This window comes from Vipera berus, assembly GCF_964194415.1.
Source record: "Vipera berus genome assembly, chromosome: Z".
Lineage (NCBI taxonomy): Eukaryota > Metazoa > Chordata > Lepidosauria > Squamata > Viperidae > Vipera > Vipera berus.
The window spans coordinates 46,504,810-46,518,973 of NC_138205.1; positions in this window are offsets into that span (position 1 = coordinate 46,504,810).

The following is a 14,164-nucleotide window of genomic DNA, read 5'->3' on the forward strand; positions in this document are numbered from 1 at the left end:
GGGCCACATGAAACCACTTCAAGGGCCGGATCTGGCCCCCGGGCCTTGTGTTTGACATGTCTGCTTTATGGCTTGGTGTTTTGTGCAACGCCAGTTTTATGTTGATGGATATATTATTCCAGCTATTTTTCAGCAGCTGTAACTACCTAACCAGAAACTTCTAAACAATACATAAATGAAGAGACAAGTTCCACCTCTCAGATGAGCAAGACTGCTGCAGCTGCTGCTATGTAGCAGCTAACTTAGACTCTGAAATTATAGAGTTAGGAAGGACCATTTAGGTCACCCACTGAATTCCCTGCGCAGTGCTGGAATCCAAATTAAAGCATCCCAGACAGATGGCTGTCGAACTTCCACATGAACACATGCAATGACGGGTGGCCCATCATCTTTGTGGATAATTGGTTCCACTGTCAAACTTGAGTCAAACACTCAAGAAATGTCCCTCCCCCCCAAAAAATATTCTAGCATAGTTTCATGGAGGCAAGAATTAAGTTCTAATGAGAAATGGGGCCAAAGAGAACTGTAGAGCTACTGTGGAAAACTTCTGGAAACTACAATTTAAAGGAAAAGGTTTGCTGACATTTCCAATCAGAGCAGAATCTGAAATAAATTGGTTTAGCTCCCCAATATTATGTAGAGATGGATTTCCAGCTAGTCTCAAAGTGGTGCAAATATTCCTCTAGAAATATTCATGGCATTCACATGAATTAGTGGCTGTTTCAGGCAGCAGATTTGTATCTGTGAAAAGGGAGGAAATGTTATAACTAATTTTAATGTATTTGTACTTTTAGGGAAGAAGGAAAACTTATTGGATGCCTGTGCCAAAATAATTCGGGGGTGGGGGAGGCTGCCATTTTCTGCTCTGCCTTGAGTCCATTCCAGTTCTAAACAATGTGCTTTTAGGATTTATTTATTTATTTATTTATTTTATTGAATTTGTATAATGCCCTATTCCCATAGGACTCAGGGCGGTTTACAGGGCAGTTAAAACCATGAAATACAAAAATTAAAAACAATTAAAACAATTAAATTCAAGCCCCAAGAGTAAATCTAAAACCCAGTTAAATTAACAACCCCACAGTCTGGACCAAACAGATCAAAGAGCCAAGTTTTCAGGTCCCGGCAAAATGAGCGAGGGGCAGTCCTAAGTTCCGTGGGTAGTTGGTTCCATAGGGTAGGTGCACCCACAGAGAATGCACTTCCCCTGGGAATAACCCACCGGCATTCATTAACTGAGAAGGCCCTCCCTGTGGGGGCGCACAGGACGATGGGAAGATGATGCCGGCAGCAGGTGTTCCCTTAGATAGTCCGGACCCAAGCCATTTAGGGCTTTATAGGTCATTACCAGCACCTTGAATCTCACCTGGAGGGCAACCGGAAGCCAATGTAGCTCACAGAGTAGAGGTGTTACATGGGATTATCGGGAAGCTCCCATCAAAACTCGCGCGGCTGAATTCTGCACCAATTGAAGCCTTCGGGTGGTCCTCAAGGGCAGCCCCATGTAGAGGGCATTGCAGTAGTCTAACCGGGAGGTCACGAGGTCACGAGTGACTGTACGTAGAGCATCTCAGTAGTAATGCATGATACTTCTCTCTTTTTTCATGTATCAGGATTCAGAACACATTTCTACCAAATGAATTGGTTTTTGCCATGCACACATGGTAAAGCAAGGTGAAAAGTGCTTTGGAGCAGGTATGGACATCTGGTCCATATATAGTTGACTGTGAACCCAGGAAAATACACATTTGAGTTGAGGAGCCAACAGTTTTCGACAAAGTAATTAGGAATGAGTTTAGGTAAGCTGTCAGCATCTCCTTAACTCAAGCAATGAATTCAAAGTCCCACTCTTTTGTACATGGTGGCAGAATTTTGATTGCGTGGGTGTGGCTGCCCTCTTTACTTTTTTATGTCCTTGTGGATGTGCCTAGAGGTTTGAAACCTACTTTCTATATTTATCTAGAGTAGGGTTAGTCAACTTTAGCAACTTTAACAAGTCTGGACTTCAGGTCTCTGGCTGCCTTGGGAATTCTGGAAATTGAAGTCCAGACATCTTAAAGATGCCATGGCTGAGAAACACTGATCTTGAGGCTGTACAAACACCAGAGTTGGGACTGCATGAGGGCCATAATGGGTCCTCCACAAGATCAGCACCTGATCAGAATTCAGTTTGAAAAATGCAGATGAAACTTACGTTGTTTTTGCTCTGATAAAAGCAATTAAGTGGGTGTGGGTGTGTTCAGAAACTGGTGAATGTTCCTCAGCCAAAGATCGACCTCTTTTGGAATGCTAAACATGGGGTGCTTGTTCACTGGAGTGATTGTGATGGGATCACTGGAGCATCACTTTAAAATCCTTCCCAATCGATCAGCTGTGTCTGGATCTAAGAATATGTGGCAATGTTAACAGTGCTTCCTTTCTCTTTCTGCCTCCTCTTGCTTCCTTAATTGAAGTTTGTTTGAAGACATCCTGAGAACACAAACCAAATATTTAGTTGCTGCAAATTGGCACTTCGGATCAATTACTCGTTGATTTGACAAGTGTCACTTTCTCCCCTGGATATCGCATCCCTTTGGGCTCAGGTATCAGCATCTTAAAGTGTATGAGTCCCCCTCCAATCCCCAGCTCTGATCTGATGCTCTCTTTGCAAGCACGTTTTTCATCAGGCTCAGCAATCTATCACCCAAGCTGACGAGATTTTCAATGAAGAAAAGTCCTTCTTTGCTAATTCTTTGCGTGCAGGCCAGTGTCTGCCAGGAACTTTCCCTCTCTCCCCCCAGCTTTCAAAGTTGGAGAAAAATAGGTCTTGTGTCCTTGTGCATTTATCACTTTGGTTAGTCCGTGACTGCAATGCAACAGGAACAGAATAATTTATTCGTTTTAAAATAAGGGGACATTTCTACAGAAAGAGATTTCCTGTTCCTTTGTCATCCTGAAATTACAGTATTTTGTCCTTGTGCAAACAGCTCCCCAAAGGTTTTATAGCCAGAATCTAGATCTCAGAACTGGTTTGCCTTCTTGTGCTATTTGCTTTGAAATTAGGCTCATACTGTTTGATATCACATTCTTTAGCCAATGTGCTACAGTTTGAGCTTCAGCTTTCATAATTCCTTGTCAACACATCTTTAAAGACCATAATACAGCTTACCTCATGGTAGTCATCTGGGCTGCAAAACCCCAGGTCACTACTAAATGGCAGCAAAAAATGTATGCAAAGATGAATAAAATATATGCTGCATTTTATGTTTGTCTGGAAATATGGACTCACAGACTTAGTATGCCTTTTCTACTTTTTTTGCTATATTTGCTAGGGAAGGAGCTGATTGGAACCAGTATTTCCAGATCTCAGATTTGGTGAATTCTAGAAGAAACATAAAAGCTAGATCAGCCCTCTGTGATGAAATTACTAGGTTCATTTGAGTCAAAAGGATCTAAACAATTTCCTCATCAGTGATTTATAGTGTCTTAGAGCATCATCCAGCTATTTTTGTGGTGATATAGAATCCATTCGTTAGTAATACATTGACATAGCAATAGTTGAATGACAATTCACATCAACCAGTGAAGAAATGGCCTAAACCTGAGCCATTAGATCAGACATGTCAAACTCGCTACGTCATGTGACGTCGCGCAACGTATTGGAACTTTTTCCCCATTGCCGGCAATGGGGTAAGCGTGGTTTCTCCGTGACGCGTCTGGCCCGTGGGCCGGCAGTTTGACACCCCTGCATTAGATGGTTCATAATTAAGATTTTGCCAGCTATGTCTGTGATAGTTAAAGGTAGGAAATAGAACTTTCGAAATAGTCTCCACCAAATACATTATTTGGACATGGAAATGCCAGTTTTACATCATGTGCTACTCAGATACACACAAAAGATGCTAGTTCTGATGCAAAGACATCACCTGCCCCTCTTTAATCTAGATTGGCTTGAGCTTTAATATTTCCTGTTTACAAGATTGTGAGTACACAATCTCATAGAGAAGGATAAAATTGTGTAATGAGGAAAATACCATAGCCAGTGTACTGTGGTTTTTGTTTAGTTCAACTCAAGAAATTAGCTGGGTGGGAGAGGGGGAGGGAAGAGGTGTCAGTCAGTCAAATTGCAGCAGGTGCAATTATTTTGTGCACAGAAGTGCAATGTGGTAAGTGAGCTGCATCTCCAGAGTAAATCATTTTTTAAAAAATAAATAAATAATAATCTAGCATTGCGTATTTGGATACTGACCAATGAAACTTTCATCAGTGAAATGTCTTTCTGTTCTGTTAATGCTTGTTGCCACGTAGTTAAGTGCAAAAAAGCCATTTGCTTTTGCACTGTCCTTGCATAATGTTGCTTGGCACCAGAAGCCTAGATAAAGTTTTATACTGGATCCAGGATGGGTGATCCCTTTTCATTCCTGGAGCCCAGGCACCAGAAGCTTCTGGGCCTGGTTGGTACTAATGTTTAATGCACAGCTATTGAGCCAGCTTCCTGTAATCTTGCTTGTTTCTTTGTTTAGACCAGGGGTCAGCAACCTGAAACAGTGAAACAGCCACTCAGAACCAGTTCCCTCACAAAAGGAAAAACTGGGAGCCGCAAAAAATGCGTGCGCATGCGCGTAGATGCGCGCATGCGCAGAACAGGGTTTGACTGAAGAGTGGAGACAAGGCGAGATATGCACCTACCCTGCATATTTGAATTGATTGGTTGAACTTTTTTAGTCCCACTTTTTTTTTTTGGACTGCACATGGCAGAGGACTGGGAGCATGTGGCTCCGGAGCCGCGGGTTGCAGACCTGTGGTTTAGACTCTTGTTCTTGTTGTGATTCAGGGTCAGCCTGTGGGTTCGGCAGTTGGGTCGGACGACTCAGATGAGGAGGAGGAGGGGGGTGTTGAAGAGCTTGCTGAGGGGATTGGACAGCTTGATGAGAGCCCCCAGCCAGGCCCCTCTCATCTGGTCACGACGCAGACCCAGCTGTGTGAGCCTGACAGCGTGGATGAAGATGACCCACAGCTGGCCCTGTTCAAGGACGCCCGATGCAGGAGGCAGTCAATCAGGAGTAAACAGAGGAAGGCAATGGGGCTCCTCGGAAGGAGGCAGAGAGAAGCCACGCCCTGAACTGTATTTAAGGGGGAATGCGTGGGAGGGCTGGTTTGCTGAAGGCAACCGCTTGAAAAGCTCCTGTTTCTTGGTTTGTGTCTTGTTCTATTTGTTTTTGTAGCAATAAATTTGGCAGGCGTAATTCCAGCCTCTTGCCTTCTTGTAAAAGGGGTTGTCCCTGCCTTTTCTGCAGGGCCGGTAGCAGGCTGGTACAGAACAGTTCTAGTTTTATTCTTTTCATGCCCTGATGCTACTGTTGCATAGTCTGTCCAGATATTTAGGCTAATTTTATTATTTTCCCACTTTAAGTATAGGCCTGAGTCAGTCTGGAATCAGGCAGTTTCCAAATCTGTTCAATTAATCCATCTTTGTCTAATGATAATCGCCCGGCCGCCCTGTTTAGGGTGACTCGCTCTCTCCTTAATCAGGAGGTGAGGGAGGAACCCTTGCAGGGTCGAGCCGAGGAGTTTAGTCGTTGTTTCTGTCGGACAAAATCGCTCGGATCCGGACCGGTTTGGACTCCTACTGGGCAGAGTCTGACGAAGAGGATACGGGCGGTCTTGTCGATTTAATCTGGGAAGAGTTCGATCCTGTGACCCCTGAAGAAGTGGACAAGATCATGGGGAAGCTGAGCTCCACCACGTGTTTGTTGGACCCGTGCCCCTCCTGGCTGACTTATGCAGCCCGGGATGGGACACGAGGCTGGCTCCAGGCAGTGATTACTGCTTCTTTGAGTCAGGGTAGTTTTCCCGCCGCCTTGAAGGAGGCGGGTCTCCAACCTTCGCTTTTTGGCGAAGGTTGTTGAGAGCGTGGTGGCGCATCAGCTCCCTTTGTTCTTGGAGGAAGCTGACTACCTAGACCCGTACCAATCGGGTTTCAGGCCCGGGTACAGCACGGAGACGGCATTGGTCGCGCTGGTGAATGATCTCTGGCGGGCTCGGGACAGGGGTTGTTCCTCTGTCCTAGTCCTTTTAGACCTCTCAGCAGCTTTTGATACCATCGACCATGGTATCCTGCTGCGACGTCTCAGGGGGTTAGGAGTGGGAGGCACAGTTCTCCAGTGGTTCTCCTCTTACCTCCTGGGACGTTCGCAGTCGGTGTTAGCAGGGGGGCAGAGATCGACCCTGAGACCTCTCATTTGTGGAGTTCCTCAGGGATCGGTTCTCTCGCCTCTCCTGTTCAACATCTATATGAAGCCGCTGGGTGAGATCATTCGTGGTTTTGGAGTTGGGTATCACCAATATGCTGATGATACCCAGCTTTCTATTTCGACCCCAAACCACCCCAGTGATGCCCTCGACGTGATGTCCCATTGCCTGGAGGCGGTCCGGGTCTGGATGGGGAGGAACAGGCTTCGACTCAACCCTGACAAGACTGAGTGGCTGTTCGTGCCGGCATCCCGGGAAATTCCGATTATTCCATCATTGGCCATGGGGGGTGAGCTATTACCCCCCGTAGATAGGGCCCGCAACTTGGGGGTCCTTCTAGACTCACAGCTCTCTTTGGAAGAGCATATTGGAGCTGTGACTAGGGGGGCCTTTGCCCAGGTTCGCCTGGTGCGCCAGTTGCGGCCCTATCTAGACCGGGATGCCTTGCGCACAGTCACTCATGCGCTCGTGACCTCTCATCTAGACTACTGTAATGCTCTCTACATGGGGCTGCCCTTGAGGTCCACCCGGAGACTCCAGCTGGTGCAGAATGCAGCCGCGTGAGTCGTCTTGGGAGTTTCCCGATACTCCCATGTTACACCTCTGCTCCGCGAGCTGCATTGGCTACCGGTTGCTCTCCGGGTGAGGTTCAAGGTGTTAGTTATGACGTACAAAGCCCTTCATGGCATGGGTCCGGATTACCTACGGCAACACCTGCGACCGGCATCAACTTCCCTCCGTCCAGTGCGCTCCCACAGAGAGGGCCTCCTCAGGGTGCCGCCGATCAAAGAATGCCGATTGGTGACCCCCAGGGGGAGAGCGTTCTCTGTGGGCACGCCAGACCTCTAGAACCGCTTACCGGTTGAGCTCCGGACGGCCCCCGACCTTCGCTCCTTCCGGCGCGATCTTAAAACATTCTTTTTCGAACAAGCTGGCCTGGTCTGACGGGATGGGGTTGGGTTTTTAAAATTAGTTTTTAACTTAATATGTATTGATTTTATGGGCATGTTGTTTAATGGTTTTTTAATGGTTTTTTAATTTTTGTATTTGATTTTTATTGTGTATTGCCCTGTTCACCGCCCTGAGTCCTTCGGGAGAAGGGCGGTATAGAAATCAAATTATTAAATTAATTATTAAATTAAATTAATGAGTGCTTGTAGGTAGATTTCCGTACAGTCAGAGTATCGAACCATTTTTGTCCAAGTCGTGTAGAATCCTTTGCACACCAACTGAACTATAGATGAATTACACATCAGCACAACTCAAGTTTGAAAAGATTCTGTGTATGTATTTATACCTATTCTTTATTTAACATAATAGGAATGACTCCATTTTAAAATTCTGGTTTATAGGATTTAGGCAAGCTGCCCATGATCCTCCGGCTGGGTGGTTTATTCTAATGTTTTTTTCAAAATCAGAGGTGGAATATATTATATGCTAGGTCTATGTGGTGCTTCGGAGCACTCAGGAGTGTGAACATAGCACCCATTATGCAATTCCAAGAAAAAACACAGTTGCTTTAAGATATTTCAAAAAGCTGTCAGGTTCTCACTCTCATGTACTTCAAAATACTTTTGGGAGACAATCCAGAATGTTGCAGGGCTCTGTTATATACAAAAGAGTCCACTATACCTGCAAATTGCGCAGAAGGTATAAACTAAAGATTCTTAGGGCAGACCTTTAGTCACCTTGCTGCAGATTTTTTTAAATTATTTATTAAATTTTAACATATACTTGTATTACTTTTACATGCATCTGGGCAGAGATATTCCTTTCTTCCAAACCACAACATAAAAGTGATTTCAGAGCTTTTTTTTTTTAGTACAGCATATACCTATTTAATCTTTTTGTGATAAACAAAAGCCACTGGAATTGACATTTCAATATAATGTTTGATTTGCACTGGGGCAGATGCAAGATCCTGTTGAAGAAATGATATAGATACAGTGTCATAATATTACAAGTTAGGAAGCTAGAGTCTTGCCTGTTCTCTCAGCCCACTCTCCCCCAATTCAAATCAACATATGCCACTTCAATATCTGTGCTTAAGGTACCACTGTGTGCTAAGGCTTATTGTTAACTTTGATCCCAAAAATATGTGTCAATGGAGAATGGAAATTGGGCTGCTATCTTTGATTGGCAGTTTGGTAAACATAATAAAAGCAGCAAGCAAGCACAGAGCATACAGAAGGATGGGGGGCAGTTGTGAAAAGAATAGTTACTGAGGTTGTATATTGCTGTAGTATTGCTGTTGTATATTGCTGTAGTGATGATCACAGGCAGGAAAAGGCAAGCATTATGTCATTTGCCAAATCAAATGGAATGCCATTTCATTTTTTTTTTCATTTACAGTAATATTTCTCAATCTCTAGAGCAGGGGTCTTCAAACTTGGCCCTTTTATGACTTGTGGACTTCAACTCCCAGAATTCCTCAGCCAGTGTGCCTGGCTGAGGAATTCTGGGAGTTGAAGTCCACAAGTCATAAAAGGGTCAAGCTTGAAGACCCTTGCTCTAGATACAGTACTGGGAAGCATTTTATGGGAAACTGAAGCTGGTGTTTTGCATTCTCAAATTAAGCTAGGGTCATCCCAGAGGATGCACATTTTATTTTATTTTATTTTAGTTCTGTTGCCACTATAAAATGACTTCTGGCAGTTTACAAATTATTAAAAAACAGAACCAAAACATCCAGGGAACATCTGATTAAAAAGCTCTAGAATTTATATATGATAAAATAACCAGATACTACATTAATTCAATATTTTAATATAAATAGATTACTAATTTTAAACAAATAACCCTATGTGTTTGGAGCTAGTCTGTTTTTAACTGGAAGACTGTTTCAAGGGTTGCTACTGCTGAAAGCAGAATCTTTACCTTAACGCCCTTTACATCCTGAAAATGATGAATTATCAGTTCTTTCTTCCAAGATGATCTTGTTGATGTGACCAAATCCAGTTGGTATAAGCAATACCTAAGTACCAAGCCACAAAAAGGTTTACAGGTGAAAACTAGTCCTTAACATTGTACCCAGAATAATCAGAAACCATGTGCAATGCATGTAAAAGCAAGCAGGGCTTTGATTTTGCAGCGGGGGACGGGGGGACATCTTGACTTTTTTTTTTACTCAGTTCCCACCCAGTTAAGATCCCTAGATGTAGCCATTCAGGTTGATCCTACTCATTCTTTTAGGCACTTTGGGGCTTTCCCAGATCATGCAACCCCGTAGCCCACAATATTTCCATTATGTTGATATTGAAAGTATAGTAGCCCAAAACCTGCTTTTAAGTGTAGGACCCAGAATCTCCTGTTCCTTTTCTATGCTTTTATGCAGTTTTTATGTTAAATAAGGACAATTCATTTCAGTGTCACAGCAACACAATACTTTTGGGATTCCTCTGGTATTGTATTTTTGCTAGTTCATCTTGAAGCACTTTTACTGCTTCAGTGTTGGGCAGGGAGGAGCAAAGCTGCATGAAATCTCCCAGCTCCAAGGGAAATAAAAAGGTTCAAACATAGTAGCTTCATTTTTTAATGCACACAATTTTGTTTTTGTCTGTGTGTAGAACATTTACACATCTACAATGGCTATTTTACATACTGGATAGCTGAGGAAGTAGAAAATGGGGCTCTTGCAGGTCTGGAAAATCAGCCATTGAACTGAAGACAATAGTACAGTGAAGGTGGCAGAAATTTTAGATGATGTGGATCTGAAGCTCATCCAGCTTTTAAACTGCAGAATGTCCATGAATCAGTTTCTGGAAACCATATCAAACTCTGCAATTCTAGTGCTTCATTTAAGACAGACTCAGTCAGCCTCCGAAGTACCTGATCTGTCAAGGAAACTCACATCTAGAAGGTTTGATTTAATGCAATCAACGTGACTGTATTAATGTGATTGTATACAATGAGTTTTCTGTCGCTAGAGCAATATGTGAAACATCTGCCATCTGGGCCTTGTAAGGATTTTCATGAAACCACTGGTCTTCCTGTAAGATTGTGCCTTCCCCACCACCACCACCAAGTCCCAACTTTCTTATGCACTTCACCCAACTGCCTCATTCTCTTTTATTCTATGAGTGTCAGAGAGAGAAAATGGAAGAATGAAAACAGGAACAAAACAAGATAGGTGCAGGAAGGGAAAAAGAGTATTTTCTGTCCATGTTGTCCTTGATTGTCTCCATTTTGGTTTTGTCCAGAAACACTACAATCCTGCTCTCAACCATTTTTCCCTATTGAAATTTGTTTTTAAAAAGATTTTTCCTTCCTACTGAAGAGATTCATTCTTTGTCTGCTGGAATTGTGTGGTACCTGATTGTAATTTGCATTTGATAAGCAAAGAAACAGCAGTGTAGCACAAAATAGTAAAATTGTCAACTATTAGCCTTCATGATGAAGTGGTGCAGTGGTTATAATGCAGTATTGCAGGCTAACTCTGCCCACAGCCAAGAGTTCGATTCTGACCAGCTCAAAGTTGACTCAGCCTTCATCCTTCCGAGGTGGGTAAAATGAAGACCCAGATTGCTGGGGGCAATATGCTGACTCTGTAAACTACTTACTTGTGAAGCGGTATATAAGTCTAAGTACTATTGCTATCTTAATTTCATTTTCTTCCTAATTTTGACAATTAGAATATGGGTCCACAAATGCTTTTTGTAAAATTAAAGCTGTTGATTGTTAAGATGCTATAAGATTCTTCATATAATAAGATTTTCCTCTGAACATTTGGACATTAGAAAACTATGGGGTATATGGACAAAGGGGGTATGTGAGCAAAGGAAAGATAGAAGATTATAGAAGGTATAGAAAGATTAATAATTATCTGCTCAAGTTGCAGGTCTAATAAGTAATAATAGGTGAAAATGTCTTTTATTGGGAAAGAAATCTCATTCCAAATTGGAAAAATCTATATTATAAAATACACATTTTCAAAATTCAAAAATGAATTTCAAAAACTGATGAGGATAGTTTAAGTTTCCATCCTAATGGTACATTTCTACTTTTGGAACAATAATCTAGTTCTCATCTTAACAACTTTCCCAGGTCAAACTTTTAGTAAATATTAGCAAATTTTCCAAGCAACTCAGCAAGGTCTGTTTAAAAAGGTACCATTTTGAATCTCTCTTCTATTTTTCAGCTCCTGATGAAAGAAGTTCCAACTCAGGGTACCTATTCCTGTCACTCAGCACACACACCATTCTCCATGCAGCCTGACAGCTCCATTAATCATCCCTAGACACTTTCTGCATCATTAGTAGCACGAGAGACTTCCCCAAACTGGATCTTCATAACAACCTAAGATCAACATATTTTAGCTGCCTCCTCCCTTGCTTTCCATGGTGATTGCTGCAACTCACCAAGGATCTTCTTTTAATGACTCCATTTGGGTTGGATACATTCAGCAAAGATGTGGTAAGGAAGTTCTCAAAGTTTTCTGCTTTTAGTAAAACGCTGTCCTGCTGCAGACTCAGAAGTGTTCGGTGCTGAAATCTGGCTAGAAACAGTAGAAGAGCAAGTTATCAGGATCAGATAATATTAATTTAACTGAAATTGATTTAGTTTGACCGGCTTTGTCCTTTGGGCTATTCACATTCATATGTTTATATGTGCAGATGGTATGAGGAACGAAATGCTGCAGCCTGGAATGCTCCTGTTTGGGATTCCTGCCGGATAATCATGCCCTTTTCCTCCCTATCCCCCTATTTTCTGCCCCCCCTCCCCCTCCCCAAGGGATTTCTAGATGCATTCCATAAATACTTTAAAAAATATTGATAGCCAGCAACATCTCTGTAGGATAAACCATGGTGGCTGGGAATCATAAATGTTTCCCAGATTTCTTTATCTTTAACCCACAATACAACAAGCAAAAAATACATTCTTTCTGTTAATATACTGTATATCAGTAATAATGAAAGTCATTCTTATTGGAAATCTACATGATTTAAAAAGTAGCGGCTGTGGGCATAAATAAAAAGTCCACTTAGAAAGCTCACACTGTCAAAGCTTCTCTATATCCGCCTGCCTGTACAAAAGGGTTTCCTTCCTCATCTCGTTGCACTGTGGCACTTCTTATTCTAACTGCCTGATTTATGTTCTGCAATTAATTGACTTCCTTGCTTCCCCATGATGGAAGGTGGATACTTGGAGTACCTCAATAAGGAGGAGTGATGAATGGGGTCAGTTGCAGGAACACCACTTCTACGGCTTTGGAACTGCACCTTTTCTGCTGCAGTTTTCCTTAATAAACCAATGCATTCAATGAGAGGTCAGAGTGTGGTATATAAATATTTTGATGCCAGATTATCTTGGATTTCTTCCTGTCACAGTTTATTTTGCAATGGCTCCCCAGCAGTGGTGTCAGGCTGTGGTAAGATTGCTTGTCAGTACAATTTCTCATCACTGTCAGCAGAGATGCCTGTTTTTCTAGCAGGGGAGAAAAGGAGATGACTAGAGACCATGAAGCCAGCAGGAAATTTCACTTCCCTAAAGAACTATTGGCCGTGTCCTACAGGATTCAGGGTTCAGATTTTTTTTTCTTTTTTACTTTTGAATTGCACCCACAGTTCCTGTTAAATGAAACATATTGCGAGCATTCTAGCATAGACTGGCATGGGATATTCAAATAAGAAATGTGACAAATTAAAGTGAGAAAATTAAAGTAAGATGCTGGCCAGATGTTCTGTTTGGACAACAACTACCAATTTGACAAGCCACTTTACCACCGTCTGACACCATTGCTGGACAGCTATGGCAAAATACCAGGTACTGACTAGTGGATTTACTGCTTCCTCATTCCTTTCACCCATTCTAGGAAAACACGCACCAATAGGTTTCATTTCCATGAGTAGTTCTTTGAGGACAAGTGAACTATTGATGCACCTTTTGAAGAAGTCCACTTTTGGAGATTCACCAGTATATGACACATTCCTAGCTGGCACAACAGGCAAAACTCTTTTATCAGTTTCAACAGCTAGAAAGGCCAGCCGGCCGGCCGGCATATCCTTTCCCTGGTGCATGGTGAACTTTTAAAAATATCTAGCATTTTACTGCTCCACCAGTGGACAAGCAGGGCGGAATTCAATGCTTTCCTGGTTCTCTTTGACTAGCAATTGCTTCCCCAAAACAGTGATGTGCAGATGTGCATGGGAGCCAATAAACCAGATGCTTCAGTACCCTGCTCATGAGACAGATAGAAGGAAACCATGTGATGTCTATTTCTTGGCACATAAAGCACAGCAGTGGTCAGGCTTTACGTGGGCATGTTCCTTTGCTAGGATACAAACACAAATAATAGCAAAGAAGCAGAAAGGGGTGTGATGAAGAGGAGAGGTGTGCCAGTTACTCCACACAATGACCAACAGGAAAGGAGACGTTGATGAGATTGAATTAAAGTGGTGTTGAAACAGAACCCCAAAGTGTCATTGCAGGCTGCCTCTGTGTTAGGACAGAACAAGCTGAGGGTGACTTTGTATACAACTGATGAAGCATTTCCAAAACAATTGATGAAGCGCTGTCCAGAGGGAGAAAAAATCCTTTATAAGGTTCATATTTGTTGTTTTCATGGCCACTAGCTGTGATGTATGCTGCTCTCTATATTGGAAACTCCTAAATATAATGCTGCAGTCTTTCTTATGATGACTTAAAGGGAAAGCAAAACTAACAGAATTTATAGCTGACATAACAGAACCATTAATTAGAATATGAGGACCAGACATAATCATCATACTGATAAAGTAAGAAGGTGCTGCCTCCCAGTCAGCGAATAATTTTGTATAAAGTAAGCAGCCGTGGTATTTTAGCTTGAAGCATAGTGGAGAGGGATTGGGGAATTGTAGATTGAGATGTAGATTGCTTTTATAGCAACAATCAGTGCATTCCTGATTATGAATTATTATTATTGTCAGAATGGAATATAGATTCAAAAGCATTCTAC